Below are 15,499 nucleotides of genomic sequence, written 5' to 3'. Positions count from 1 at the left end.
ACTTGACACCCATCATCACTGGTCTGTACAAGTTTCGCTCTTGTTTTATTTTTTCCCTCTTTATTCCCCCCTTTCCCCTCCTTTCCACTGGCACTCTCTTTAATGTTTTGATGTGTCTTTGGCTATGTAATGACCCTCCTAAAATACAGTGTTACTGAGCTCCTCTATGTGTGCGACCTTACTTTATATAAATGGTACTGTGTCATAGCTCTCATTCTAGTTCTAATTTTATTCTCTTAAGTCTGTGAGTTTAAGGTCTAGCCACCTGGATCCTATTCATATTTTGTTTCTTACTGCTGAAAACACAACTACCACTGATCTATTTCCCTAGTCTGGAGGCCTCCTGGTAGCTTCCAACTCTTCTCCCACCCACAATATTATGACAAACCTCTTCAAATGTGCCTGCATATCGATGTGTGCTAGAGAAAGACTCCAGTGTTATTGATGGATCACAGGGAATGTAATTGGTTTTTACAGAGTGCTGTCAGTTTGCTCTCCAGAATGGCTAGTTTACATCCCAGTGGTGCATGAGAGTCCTACTTCCCCATAATCTTACCAAAACTTAGTATTGTATGATTTCCTACCTTATTTAATATGACGGGTGTAAAATCTTATCTCATTAGTCTTTTGAGTTTCCCCTTCTGCGCTGTGCCAGTTCATTTACTTTGCCTTTCTCTCTCTCTTTCTCCTTCTGTCTTCCTTCCTTCCTTCCTTCCCCTTTTTCTCCTTCTCTCTCCCTTTCCTTCCCTCCTTCCCTTCTTATCTCCTTCCCTCCCTCTCTCCCTTCATTTCTTGTTCTTCTTTCTCTTTTCTTACTGATTTGCAGAAGTTTCCTATGCATCCAAATATTAATCTATTCTTCTAGGTATTATAATTATCTTTTCTAAACCTATCACCTGTTTCATCCTTAATTTTGATGTGCTGATTTTTTTCCCTATGATTTGAGACTTTGAGGTCTTTTGTAAAGTGTTCCGCACCCCAGTATCATGACAATTTTGTCCTTTCACATTTAGTTATTTATTCAATTTGGAATTTATTTTTATATATGATGTAAGACACCAACTTTTGTTTCTCTCTGTAATGAACTAATTACTCCTAACCCATTCCATTAGCAAACTATTCTATCCCCACACATTTTTGGCACCAGTTTTTAATCCTATATCCACTACAGTTAAGCACAGATTAACTTCCGTTATTATTGTTCTGTTTGTTTCTGTGCTAGTGCCACACTAATTTTTCAAAAAATTAATAACTATGTAACAAGTGTTAAGTCTGGGTCCCTAAGAAGCAGATGCCAAAATGGGGGAGGGGCTGGAAGTTGGGAGAGCCATCAGACCATAATGCCAGTTTGACCTCAAGTGTAGAAGAGAGGGAAGGAAAGGAGAGAGGTTGGGAGAAAAGTTTTTAAGCTGCCACGCAGTTCTAAGGAGGGCTCAGCAAGGCTATTAGAGAGTCCTGGAGCCAACATTGGCCATCAGAAGCATTCCATGTCTCTCTGTAATGGGCTTGTCCTAGTATCCCTACTTTCTTAGTCAATTCAGGCGGTTATACCAAATATAGAATAGACTGGGTAGATTAAACAACAAACATTTTTTTCTCACAGTTCTGGAGTCTGGGATGCTAGCAGATCTGGTGTCTGCTAAGGAAGCAAGCTTTCTTTTGTCTCTTCTTATAAGAACACTAATCCCATTCATGAGGGCTCTGCCTTCATGATGTAATTACCACCCAAAAGTCTCACATCCATATACCATCACGTCGCGGATTAAGCTCATCTTGTGAATTTTTGGGTACACAAACGTTCAGTCCATTGCACCTGCCATGCTTAATACTTGACTGGAAGCAAGAGAGCTCTTGGACACAAGCACAAGCACGGTAGTGGATTTCAGAGTGCAGTAGCCGGGAGCTGGGTCAGTCACGTTCACTGATCCTCTCGTTACCAACCACAGACCTCATGTGGATTCAAAAGTGAGTCTTCAAGACTGACTTAGCGATTCTCAGATAGCTGTTTTTTCAAATAAATTTTAATGAGTTTGTAAAGTTCTTCAAAATAACCTAGTGGAGTTTATATTGGAATTGTATTGAACTTTTAGATTAATCTGGGGAGAATTTATATCTTTAAAATGTTAAACTTTCCCATTCACAAACATATCATACCACTTTATTTATTTGGGTGTTCTTTTAGGTAGTTTAGTAGATTTTAAAATTTTCTCTATACAAGCCTTGTGGTTAACTTTTAGAAAATTTAGAAGACTGATTGCTGTTGCCAAGACTATTCATCATTTATTTATATGGTTTATTACTCAACATATAACTGTTACTTTTTTTGTGTATTACACATAAGAAACAATCAATTTTTTGGTTCAAACTCTGTCCTTACGATTTTCATCTCCACCATTTAAGTGGAAAAGCCTCTTTTAAAAAAATAATCTTGTTAATATACTTTCTCTAACCTACCTTCAAGCGTTTATGAATGTGTGAAATGAGCTGAAGCATCTTGTAAATGGAAATGTGTTAAATAGACTAGAGTTTTCACAGAGTCCAGAAGACACTGGGTACTCAAGAAATGCTTGTGGGCTGTAGGTGGAAGAGAATATTAGTATATTAGTGTAGTATATTTGCATTTTCTGACCCCCAAACTCTCTAGTCTTTCTTCAACTACATATTGGACATGCCCACTTGAATTCCTCAGATTCAATATCCAGCATGATATTCCTGTAAGTGAGTAGTGCCCTATTCTAACTAATTTGCCACAGTAATTTACATTTAATAGGAGCTTCTACGTACATGAATGTTATCTGTCTCCTAGGACATATCTCACCTTTACAAACGAAGCATAAGAATATCTTTTTTGTGTAGGTTCAAATAAATATCTCTGATAGTGCCTTCAAATATAACTCCCAATCTAATGAAGTATACCATCATGTACCTGCCGCAGACTCAGGGACAATAAAGCTGAAAGTGAAGAAGGAAGCCAGGTAGATCTCTGATCAGGGCAAATCATGACTTTGAGGTACTAAAAATATGCCTTTTAAGTGTAACACAGGAAATATGTTTCTTTAAAATTCATAGAGCTTCTCCATTTCTTTTAATTTTATTAATTTATTAACATGTTTTCCAAACTAATTTATGCATATCAATAAAATTATTTTGAAATATGTATAATCACTAAGTAACAACAGCCTCCCATCTAAATCTTAATGCAAAAATTGATGTTTTCTGGTTCCCTCTACTGTTAATTTGACATAATACGTCTATCTGTTTTTTGTGTTTTTTTTTAACATCTTTATTGAGGTATAATTGCTTTACAATGGTGTGTTAGTTTCTGCTTTATAACAAAGTGAATCAGTTATACATATACATATGTTCCCATATCTCTTCCCTCTTGCATCTCCCTCCCTCCCACCCTCCCTATCCCACCCCTCCAGGTGGTCACAAAGCACCGAGCAGATATCCCTGTGCCATGCGGCTGCTTCCCACTAGCTATCTACCTTACGTTTGTTAGTGTATATATGTCCATGCCTCTCTCTTGCCCTGTCACAGCTCGTCTATCTGTTTTTATCACTGACTTTAGTTGTTTTTCTAGGTTCTGGAGACATTCAATTTTCATTCCACACCCCCCTAAAATATTTCCCCATGAGTTTTAGGCCATCTATTGGCCACTTTCCCTCAGCTCAGTAAAGACTCAGGAACAGTGTCTGCCTAATCCCCTATCACCATATAAATAGGCAATAAAGAATTTACAGCAAGGGCAAACCGTATGAGGAAAATATTTAAAAGATCGTTAAAGTAATTATTCCCTGGAAGCCAACGTAATTGTTTTAAAATCAGATTTCTAGATCAGATGGCTATCGAATGAGTGTAAAGTTGAGAGAGTTAAGCTCAAAGTATGTCTTTGACACGGCATTTAGCAGTCTTTCAAAAAGGTGGTTTAGATTTCATTGTGAAATCATACAGATGAAACAACATACGTCGTATTATTGGGTTTACCACTGGGCTGAAGGTAGAGGTACACATTTCACCCCTGGTTTGCTTGACTTTCTCTGAGTCACTGGTCAAGTCAACTTTCTTGATAGCTAGGTTTTTAGGTTTCCTGGTTTATATTGTACTTGTCACCCACTCAGGGAATCTCTAGCTAAGGAAGAGGAAGTCCAACTTGGTTCACCGAGGCTCCTCAGTAACTATATACTTTCCCACCCCAGCTTTATGTATGCAGACATTTCAGACAAGCTCATTTGGGTCCTGTTGACCAGGAATTTGTGACACCGTGGATGGACCCACAGCAGCTCTCACCACTGTAAATAAACCTTCTGTGCTACAAATGGGAGGAGCCTGGGACAGAAAGGAACACTAAGCAGCCACATCTTCCTCACCGGTGTAAAGACTTAATGAGTGAAGAACGTTCGGGCTTCCCTGGTGGCGCAGTGGTTGAGAGTCCGCCTGCCGATGCAGGGGACACGGGTTCGTGCCCCGGTCCGGGAGGATCCCACATGCCGCGGAGCGGCTGGGCCCGTGAGCCATGGCCGCTGAGCCTGCGCGTCCGGAGCCTGTGCTCCACAACGGGAGAGGCCACAACAGTGAGAGGCCTGCGTACCGCAAAAAAAAAAAAAAAAAAAAAAGAATGTTGAATAAGACACTTGGGAAATACAGGAGACTCTGTAAAATGCCAAATTATCAGTAAGATTACTTATTGACAAAACCTAAGTGTCAATACACAAAACCTCAGAATGTGATGATTTATGTATTTATCGCCAATAACGATGTAACTGAAGCCCTAGTGTTAGCTGATTAAATTACATCGGAAGGTGTATTCATTTTCTATTGCTCACATAACAAATTACCACAAATTTAGTGGCTTTAAAACAACACAGGTTTATTATCTTATAGTTCAGTAGGTCAAAAGCCTGCATGGGTTGACTGGTTTTTCTGCTCTGGGCCTCACAAGGTCCAAATCAAGTTTCTGCCAGCGTAGCTCTTACCTGCAGGCTCTGGAGAAGACTTTTCCAGACTCGCTAAAGTGGTAGGCAGAATTCAGTTGCATGCAGTCATGCAATTGAAGTCTCCATTTCCTTGCTGGCTGCCGGAGATCATTCTCAGTTTCTAGAGGCTGCCCATCCCCTCGTTCATGGCCTCCTTCACTTTCAAAGCCAGCAACAGTGGTTGGTCTTCTCAAGCTGCAAATCTCTTTGACCTCTGCTTCTGCCTCGTCTGCTAAATTCTCTGCTTTTAAGGAGTCATGTGATTAGATTGGGCCCACCTGGATAATCCAGAATGCTCTCTCTCTTTAATTACATCTGAAAGTCCATTTTGCTATATACCATAACATAGTCACAGGCTCCAGGCATTAGGGTGTGGGCGTATTTGGAGGCCCTTAGGCAGGCCACAGGCCACAGAAGGTGAATTATAATGACTAAGTCATTCTCTGGGATCTGGTTTGTGTGCATCTCCTTTTTAGCATGACTAGGAAGAGGCGACGTGTTTGGGAGGAAATTCATTGTATGATGTTTCCAATGGCCACCTCATCTATGAGTCACTTTCCAGTTGACAGCAGAGTTCAGCAGCCTTTATAGTCCATTTATTCCTAGTGGACCTGTCAGGGATCAGGGTCATTCAAATATGCATAAGACCAAACAAAGGATGTGCTAATTGAGTGAATTTTGTAGTTTTTAGTCTCTGAAACACTTTAGTGTTATTATTCGAGAAACTCAATATCCCAATCTCTGTCTTTGGTGCCCACACTGAGGTAAAATTAAATCGCTAGAAAGGATTTTTAATTGATAACTTGGAGAGTAAAATAAAAGTTGGCAGCTGTCCAGACAGAACTTTTAGCTTCCTATATGACACTGGTTTAAACAGTGCTTCTTACACGAGATCTTTTGTGCCTCTTGAACTCAGAGGTACCAAAAAACTAATGAAAATTTCTATCATTAAACTAGCTTGAGAAATAGAAATGAATTTACTAGAAGGTAAGCTCCCTAAGGACAAAGATGGAGGATTTTATTCACTGATATATTCTAAGGTTCTAGCATAGCATAAGCATTCAGGCAATATTTGTTGAATGGATGAATGAAGAATGAATAAAAGAACGAAATAAGTGTTATCATCACATGCAAATTAAATGAATCTGGACAATCTGCCATGACCTTGATTTTCTGTGTTTGTTTGTAAGGAAGTTAATCTGATATCAAAATAAATGCATATAAGGAGATGTCTTTAATGGAGGTCTTTGCATAATTGTCTTTTTATTTATTTGTTTTTGGCTGTGTTGGGTCTTTGTTGCTGTGCGTGGGCTTTCTCTAGTTGTGGCGAGCGGGGGCTACTCTTCGTTGCAGTGCCCGGGCTTCTCAATGCAGTGGCTTCTCTTGTTGTGTAGCACGGGCTCTAGGTGCGAGGCTTCAGTAGTTGCAGCACTTGGGCTCAATAGTTGTTGTTCGCAGGCTCTAGAGCACAGGCCCAATAGTTGTGGTGCACGGGCTTAGTGGCTCTGCGGCATGTGGTATCTTCCTGGACCAGGGCTCGAGCCTGTGTCCCCTGCATTGGCAGGTGGATTCTAAACCACTGCACCACCTGGGAAGCCCTGCATAACTGTCTTATTGAAAGCTTATTATAGATATAATATTACAATATGACAACCTCTGTGACTATTGTAAACTGAATTGGCCAAACGCATGAATGAAAAAGTGTTTGATGATACTCAGACTCTGAATTATATGTGCTAACAGGATGAATCCAGGCTTAAACATTTTGCCAACACTTCGCTGTGTTCATTATTTCAAATCTCTGTGTCTATAAAACTATTTCCCATAACTCTTAAATGTGGCAAAATTTCTGTTTTAAAAATGCATGGAAAAAAATTGAAAGCAATATGCTAAAATATTAATGGTGATAAGGCCATGGATGATTATTTTGTTTATAATTATAAAAAAATACTATGAGCATTTGAGCACATTTTACTTTTTATAGCCAGAACACAGTATCCTCCACCAAAGAGCAAAGTCTTGGCACCTCCCCTGACTCCACTGGCACTGTCTCTTAATAGTCAGCAAGGTGGTAAAAGAGGCAAGTGGATTATTTCACAGACATCACAGAACTGAGATGGAAACTATAAAAAGAAATAAGTCAAGATTTGATATGGTAATAAAATTTTTCCTAGCTTACATATCCTTTCACATTAATTTTTATGTTAATGTTTTATATATTCAAAACAGTTGTGAGTTGGATGAAAATAACTACAAGATAGAAGGAATTAGTCAATGATTTTAAGGACTTGTATGTCTTAAGTTCTATGAGTTTGACAGATTCCTACAAACTGGCCAGGAAAACATCCACAAGGCAGGCAACCGGGTGAGTTTCCACTCATTCTGCTTCCCAACCCCCAACCCCTTGTATCTGGTAAAGTGGGAAAAAATTACTGTACATTCTTCTGGGGGAATCCTTGCTTTCCTTTTTGGGCATTCCACTATGGAAGTCTGTATAAATAGAAAATGATTATCAGAAAATCAAATGTTTTAAAGTTTACAAAATCTTCTCACCAGTACAGATTAAAGTTTGCATCCTTCAAGAGTAAACAGAGCGTGAGAATTTGGATTGTGAAGCAGTTACAGTAAGGTAGAGTCTGTGACTAGCTTCTGTGCAGAGCAAACTGGCTAAAGTTGAAGGGGAGGGCACGAGAGGGTCGCCTCCTTCCGGAGACTCATCAGCAACGTAGAGTTGTTGTGTCAACAGGGAAAAGTGTCAGACTCCAAGAGTCACAGCCACTAAAGAAAGGGTGTAATCCACACATCCTTATGTACAACTGCTTGGAGCTTTTAAAATAATGAAGTGGGCAGTTCATAGGTTATACTTCATTCTGTTTTTGAAGAATGATTGTAAAAACTAACAAAGCCACACAGAAAAAAAAAAAAAAAAGCTTATGAAACCAAAAATATGACCTGTACACACTTAAATTGTATATTTGCTTTTCTCATAATATTTAAAGGATTTAAAAGAATGTTTACACCCTAGCTTCTGACCATATATATTTTTCAGGGGTATTCAAACAGAAGGAAATATTTGGAAAAACTGTGAATAAAATTTGATATGGGATGCATTTAACAGCTGAAGGATTTCACACTTAGAACCCAATTTACCAAGCTTTGTAGCTGGCATTATTTCAACTCTAGTCCTGGAAGTCATAATTTCCCAAAGTTTTTTTCTTGACTTGAAAATTATTTCTGTAAGGAACATATATCATTTCAAAAATGAAGTTATCATAGCTGACTTTGGCCAGGCATAAATAAATAACTTCAAGAAGAAATGTCTGAGAGCATTATTCACTCCCAGTAAAATCCAACCATCAGTTTCAGTTCTTAATGTTCAAAATTCTTTCTTTGCAAGCAAACAATCTATGCTTTCACATTCCCTAGCCTTAATTAACAGAAGAAACTGGCCACTTTGTTAAAAAATCAAATACAGAGTTTCAACATGATAAATAGCAATAATAAAGAATAGAAACCAGCTCAATTTTGTTCTAATTGTGTGTGTGCTTTGGGGGTGATGCAAGGGGTGGTTAGAATAATAGTGAGATGAAGATGAAGAGATTCGGAGGAACTGGAGTGGGTTTGTTTTTACTTGTAAGAATAAGGAAGGAAAAGAATGGTAGGGGAACTATATTCAATATCATGTAATAGCCTATAATGGAAAAGAATCTGTAAAAGAATATATATTTTGTGAATCACTTTGCTTTACACCTGAAACTAACACATCATAGATTAACTCTACTTCAATTTTTTAAAAATGGTAAAAATAAATAAATAAAAATAAATGGTAACCCAAGAGACTTAGCAGGGAAGTAAACATACCCCGCGCAGCTATTGGTACTATCACCTGGTTTGCTCTGTCCCAGGTCCTGTGCTGAACACTAGAAGATGGATGGACAGTGAGAAAAGGGGACACTGTATTCTTCCCATCACAGGCTTTTCTTGGTGAGGCCTCCAAGCCAGAGCTTCCCTTTATGCATCCAGACTTCTCTAGATTCAAGAAAAGGGACCAAAGCTTGGAGTCTCTTTTCAAATTGTAATTTGATGCAGCTCCAAAGAAATTACAAAATTGCCCGTAATACAGCCATCATCCTGAGACATCAAGTTGTCTCAGCCTCGCCTGTATTCACTGAAACTTCTCACTTTGGCTCCATAAACCATTCCCTAGTCAGGATTCCATTTTGAACCTCACATTATGGCATAAATTTGGCTTGCTGTCATTTGTTTTAGCAACTATATTCAAGTGCTTTCCTTAAAGAAATGTTGAGGTTTTAATCTTATGAGAAGTACCATGGTGTGGTGGAAATGGCAAGTATCTGAGAGATAAACAAAATGCTTGTGTCCTGGTGCTGCAATTTACTAGCTGTGTGACTCAGCAAATTACTATGCCTTTCTGGGATTCAAGTTACTCATTTGCAAGGTATTGTACTAGATTATGGTAAAGATATAGTACTATACAGCTGAGCCTTGAACAATAAGGGCTTGAACTGCTGGTCCACTTATACATGGATTGTTTCTGATAAATATAGAAACTGTTTTTTTTTATTTTACAGATCTTTAAATTAACTAAGTGTGGGGAAAAGTTTGTGTTCAATTAGAGATCACAATACGTGGAATCAAAAGAACCAGTATTTGGCAGAAATAGATTCACAGATATAGAAAACAAACTATGGCTACCAAAGGGGATAGCAGGTGGTAGGGGAGAGATAAATTACGACTTCGGGATTAACATACACACACTACTATATATAAAATAAGTAAACAACAAGGAACTACTGTATAGCACAGGAAACTATACTCAATATCTTGTAACAACCTATAATGGAAAATAATCTGAAAAGATGATAGATAGGTAGATAGATAGATAGATAAATAGATAAATAGATAAGATATAGATATGTATAACTGAATCACTTTGCTGTACACTTGGAACTAACACAACATTGTAAATTAACTATACGTCAGTTAAACAAAAACAAAAAAAGAACTAGTGTTTGCCCCTGATTCTATCCAAACCATTTCATCTTCTGCTGTGGGAGTCGTGTATCAGTTCCTTTGTTTTTGAGGCAGAGATAGCAATACTCAAATCTTCAAATGTGTGGGGGTCAGCACCCCTAACCCCTGCATTGTTCAGGGGTCAACTGTGCATATTTCATATATATGACATACACACCCATGAGATTGCACCCAGAATAATTCAAAAAAGATGATGAAGTTTCTATAAATCAATATTTCTAATCCTTTGTCTCATCAGTGCTGCATCAAGATTTCAAGTTTTGTAAAAAGTCACTAGAGAATTATAAAAATAATTTAAAATTTTATTTTAACATTTAAAAAGCTGGCTGTATGTGTTACCGTAGCTCTCATTTTGAAAGAAATGAGGCCACAGAACTAAAGCAAACATCAATGTCAATTTTATACCAATTGTTGAAAGTATCGTATAAATTGTGTAAAAGAAGTGGTCTAAAAGAAGTAGTCTAAAAGAAGCAGTAGTACTGTAGTCGTACTATAATCTAAAAGTAGTAGTATAAAAGTAGTCTAAAAGATACATTTCTTATGGAACACTGAAAATGGGACCACTGAAGCCCTGTTTGATTGTAGGGTAAGTTTTGGTGTTTTTTATTATGCCCGAAGTCTGGTTCTATTATGAGTTATGTTGAATATCAAAAAAAGTATAATTATTCTATATCCTGAACCTGCCCTTCTGCAACTGGTACAAAGCTGAAGGCCTAGAATATTTCAAAATATTATCTCCTGTCACTCCACCACTCATTTTAAACAAGATCTCTGGCCACAGGCCTAATTAAATACATGGAAATCTGTTGTGCCCCTAGTGATGTTCTACTTAATTCCTGGCCAGACACCATGAGCTGTACCGTGAAAACAAGTTTACACAAGATTTCAAAACCTGCTTATCCCTGTTTTAACACCTGTGAAAAAATATATATATAAGACTGTCATGTGGCACACAGAAGTCTCAGGTGTCTCTCTGTTTAGAAGCTGGCAGTCCTGAACAGCAAGAGGAAATAAGGTTGTAGTATTAATAAACACCTGCCAGTACTATTCTACTCATTGGCTCCAATCCAGCGAACTAGTTAATCAACAAAACCTAACAAAACAATTGTCTAAACCCGAAGGCAGTGTGTGTTACCACATGGCTCTGGGTCCACCCTGTGATAAAATATGAGAAGCCTGTGTACTGTACTGTTCTGTAAAGTAGGAGAGCAGAGCGTATGCCTGAGCAGGCAGTTAAAAATAACAATAGTAATAACAGCACAGTTTCTATGTGTCAGGCACTATTGTGGGTGGATCCCGGAGACACTGCACTGAATGGGAAAATAAAAGCCTCTGCTTCCATGGAGGTCGCATTCTGGTGGGAGAGACCGGTGACAATAAGCTCAGTGATTCCCCTTCTTGATATTCTCATCACTCTGCTGATTCCCCTCCTAGTATTTATCAGTGAGACGAAGAATCATGGGGGTGGGTAGGGGGCAGATGCGGCAGAGCAAGGGCTACTTTAAAGTATCAATTGATGGAAGACAGACACGGCTGAAGAAGAGACATTTGAACAGACATCTGAAGGGGGAGAAGGAACCAGGCCTGATAGAACGGGAGAGGATGGACTTCTCCAAGATAAACGCAGGTGCTCAGAGAGGTGACGTGAGAAAGCAGAGGCAGTCGTAGTCAAACCTATTTCTGACCAACTACAAATATGCTTTCTCCATGACACCAGGCTAAACGCCTTCTTTGGAGTAAAGAAAATTTGGATGACTCTATGGACATTCGTAATAACACATTTCTTTCCATTCTTAGGTGTGTTAGCATTTTTTATCAGACCTTGAATATGTGTGACCATCTCAGAACACATTCCTCAGGAAGGTTTGGAAGCACCATAGCGATATTGCATTCTGTACCAAAATGTTTTTTCCACTTTATGTTTTTAGGCCTTATTGCAAAAGTCTTGTTCCTTGGAATATTCAAGTGTTCGGTATTTAAAGTAGCATGTATTGTATAAATCCCATTTCCACACACGGATCAAAGAGTCGAGAGGAAAGAAAACACATCCAATTGCGGAGGAGAAAAAGAATAAGAAACTACAACTTTAGAAAAATAGGTTGCTAACAAATAGATTTTACTAATTAGATAAAATGAGAGGATGAACCAGAAGGGAGTTACGCATATTGTTAGGTATAAGCTGCTTGAAGACAGGCTCTGTGGCCGTTTTATCTGTTTCCCAGACTGTGTCTGTCACAAAGAAATACTTCAACAAATATTTGTTTAAAAAGAATGAAAAATGAGTGATAACCAAGCCATTAGCCAGCAATGTATTTTAAGAGAATGATAGTAAAATATTTCTACTATGTGGACCCAAAGTACACAAAGAAATGCATTAATATCAAATAAAGAAACCACAGAACAATTAAACAATGGCATTGCTCTCCCTTAGAAGAAAAGATAGCAAATGCTAAACGAAAAAGCCAGATAAAAATATCTGTGCATCAAATAGTTGGGATATACATTCATGTTTCTTTATTATGTGAACTATTTAAGCCCCCCATTCCCCACTAAAAATCCCTATTGCTTTTGCTCTTATGAAGACAGCAGGATAAAAATAAGTTTTTAAAATATCACTACTTTCCTACTGAAGGCTTTTAGCTATGGGCGGTTGAAGAGTTAGAAGCTATGGAAATAGAAAGGAGAGGTTGGAGACCCAAACCTGGTTTCTTTTATAATTCCCATCTGGATGATTACAACTGAATTAAAGAACTTTGCTGAATTATTCTGTTGGCCTCAGTGAGGCCTCTGTCTGGCCAGAGATTCAGAAAACAGAAACACATGGCACAGGGCGCAGGGGAGCCCAGACAGAGAGAGGGCTGTGGCTTCACTCACAAGCACCCACACACTCTCACACAGAAACACACACACACACACACACACACACACACACACACACACACACGGCTTTCTCACCGGTGGATCAAGAAACTCTTCAAACTCTTAAAATTAGAAAAGACACACATGAGCACTCTGAATCAGAAATATTTCAAGAACATTCTAAGAATAAATAAGCCATTTGTCTAATGCCATGATTACTTAATGACACCATCATTTACCATTGTGTAAATATATTTGGAAATGAAAGACAATTGTAGTCTGTTAGAGCAGCATAACATGCCACCTCTCTAGACTGAACCAAACAGGTTCAGACAAGAACTGGTTATCATAATGATTATTTTAATTTATTATTATAATGCTCGTAGTGCACTATTGTATTATTTTAATCTGCAGCAAGATAGTATTAAAGGAGAGTTATCACTTACTCAAATAACTACTTGAAACATCAGATCTTAGAAAACAAAATCAGTGTTCAAGGGACCATCAAACCCATTGTTAATCAAATGTACAATTATGCATATGTTAGAGAACTACTAAAAATTAAAGGCATGATTAGTGGCGATAATAAAATGTGAAAAACACATGATCAAACAAGTATAGTAAAATGTTAATGGTAGAATCTAGGTGGTAGGTACATAGGTGTTCACTATAAAGTTATGTCAGCTTTTCTGTACATTTGAAAATCTTCTTAATAACATAGGAAAAGAAAATTTAGGTAACATTCAAAGTGATAACTAAGAGAAATGAGTTAAGAACACAAAGACTCAGAAGGGTGAACCACTGCTGTGCCATGGCCCACAAGAGAGGCAGTGTAGTCCGCTAGCTAAGAGCATAGTCTTTGAACTTAAATATTTACATCGAGAATCCAATCTCCGCTCTATTATTTACCAGCTGTGTAACCACGATGTAGTTACTCTGTACACCTCTCCTTTGGCATCAGGAAAATGGAGATGATATTGCCTACTTTACAAAATATAAACACAGAAAAGTCTTAATATCAAACATTATTCACACTTGCCGTTATTAACAATTATGAAAATACAACAAAATGCCACCAATAAGGGTATAAATTAATAAATTAGATGCATAATACTACAAATATTGATATGCATATATGCGTATAAAATGTAATAATACGGTGCATCATTTAAGTTGTTTTTGGGAGCAAACAATGAAATACTAAAGTAAAGGTCCAATAGAGATTTATGCATATCTCACATAACAAAATTTCAAGATGAAAAAGGTTTCATGGTTGGTTAATTCAGTAGCTTAACAAGATCACGGTGCTGGGGGAGAATTTGGTTTCCTCTAAGTTGGCTGCAGCAGCTTCAGTCATAACTTCTCAGAGTAATATCCAAAGGCAAGAATAAAAAGGAAGTTATTCCTTGCACATCTCTTGTTATCAGGGAGGAAGCATTTTCCCAGAAATCCTATGACATATTTACCCTTGTATCTCATTAGCTAGAAATGAATCACATATCCACCCATAAAACTTCACTGACAAAGGAAAAAGAATTGCAAGGTTTATCTTTGAATAGTCATGGTTTGTCCCTGGATTAGGACATGGGGTCCAACTTACCTGAGTGCAGTACTGAAAAAGAAAACAAAAAAACCCAGGGTTATGTTGGTAAGAAAGATGATGAGAATGGCCATTGAGTTGGCAATTAACAGTTGTATGCTATATATGGAAAATATTAATGATAATAAAAACAAAAAAAATACATGCTGATCACAATAACTATGTGACATAAAATAACAAGAACCTCTGTGACATAAGAAGATTTTTAAAGTTACTAGGATTTGTTTCTGCAGCAAAGATTCTACAAAAGTGCTCCACACTGAAGTTAATTACTTGGTGAAACTATGCTACGTGCGCCTTTAATTGAAAAGGATGGAAGATTTTTAGGAAACAAGAGATTCACTTCTAAACAACAAATTATTCCTCTGTCAAAATGTCTCTGACAGGGCTTCCCTGGTGGTGCAGTGGTTGAGAGTCCGTCTGCCGATGCAGGGGACATGGGTTTGTGCCCTGGTCCGGGAAGATCCCACATGCCGCGGAGCGGCTGGGCCCGTGAGCCATGGCCTCTGAGCCTGCGCGTCCGGAGCCTGTGCTCCGCAACAGGAGAGGCCACAACAGTGCCAGGGCCGCGTACCAGAAAAAAAAAAAAAAAAAAGTCTCTGATAACTCAGAATGTACATTAATAATGCCTTTGTTTTACACTTATTTCTTCTGGGTAAGTGTTAAATTAATAAGTTGGTGCCTATTATAGAATAAATGTTACAAATGCCTGTTGTGATAAAAAAGATTTTAATTGCAGTGTGTGTCTTTATTAGTTACACCAAGAAACTGTACATAAATGGCTCAGTTTGGTTCAAGCTTTTACCATAAGATGTTCTATATACAGAATGTGATATTCTGGACTGTGTTTGGTTAATGAAAAACATAGTTTATTATATTGAAGGGGGCTATTTAAAGAGTTCTTAGAATTATGTTAACTAAGACTAAAATTTAAGTGGATTGCTCTGTCATTAGGTGCTAGAAAGGTGGATGAAGTAGGACAATGTCCATATGAAGCTTTTAGATAAAC

This window comes from Stenella coeruleoalba (assembly GCF_951394435.1).
Source record: "Stenella coeruleoalba genome assembly, chromosome: 12".
Lineage (NCBI taxonomy): Eukaryota > Metazoa > Chordata > Mammalia > Artiodactyla > Delphinidae > Stenella > Stenella coeruleoalba.
Note: the sequence above shows the minus strand (reverse complement) of the source record.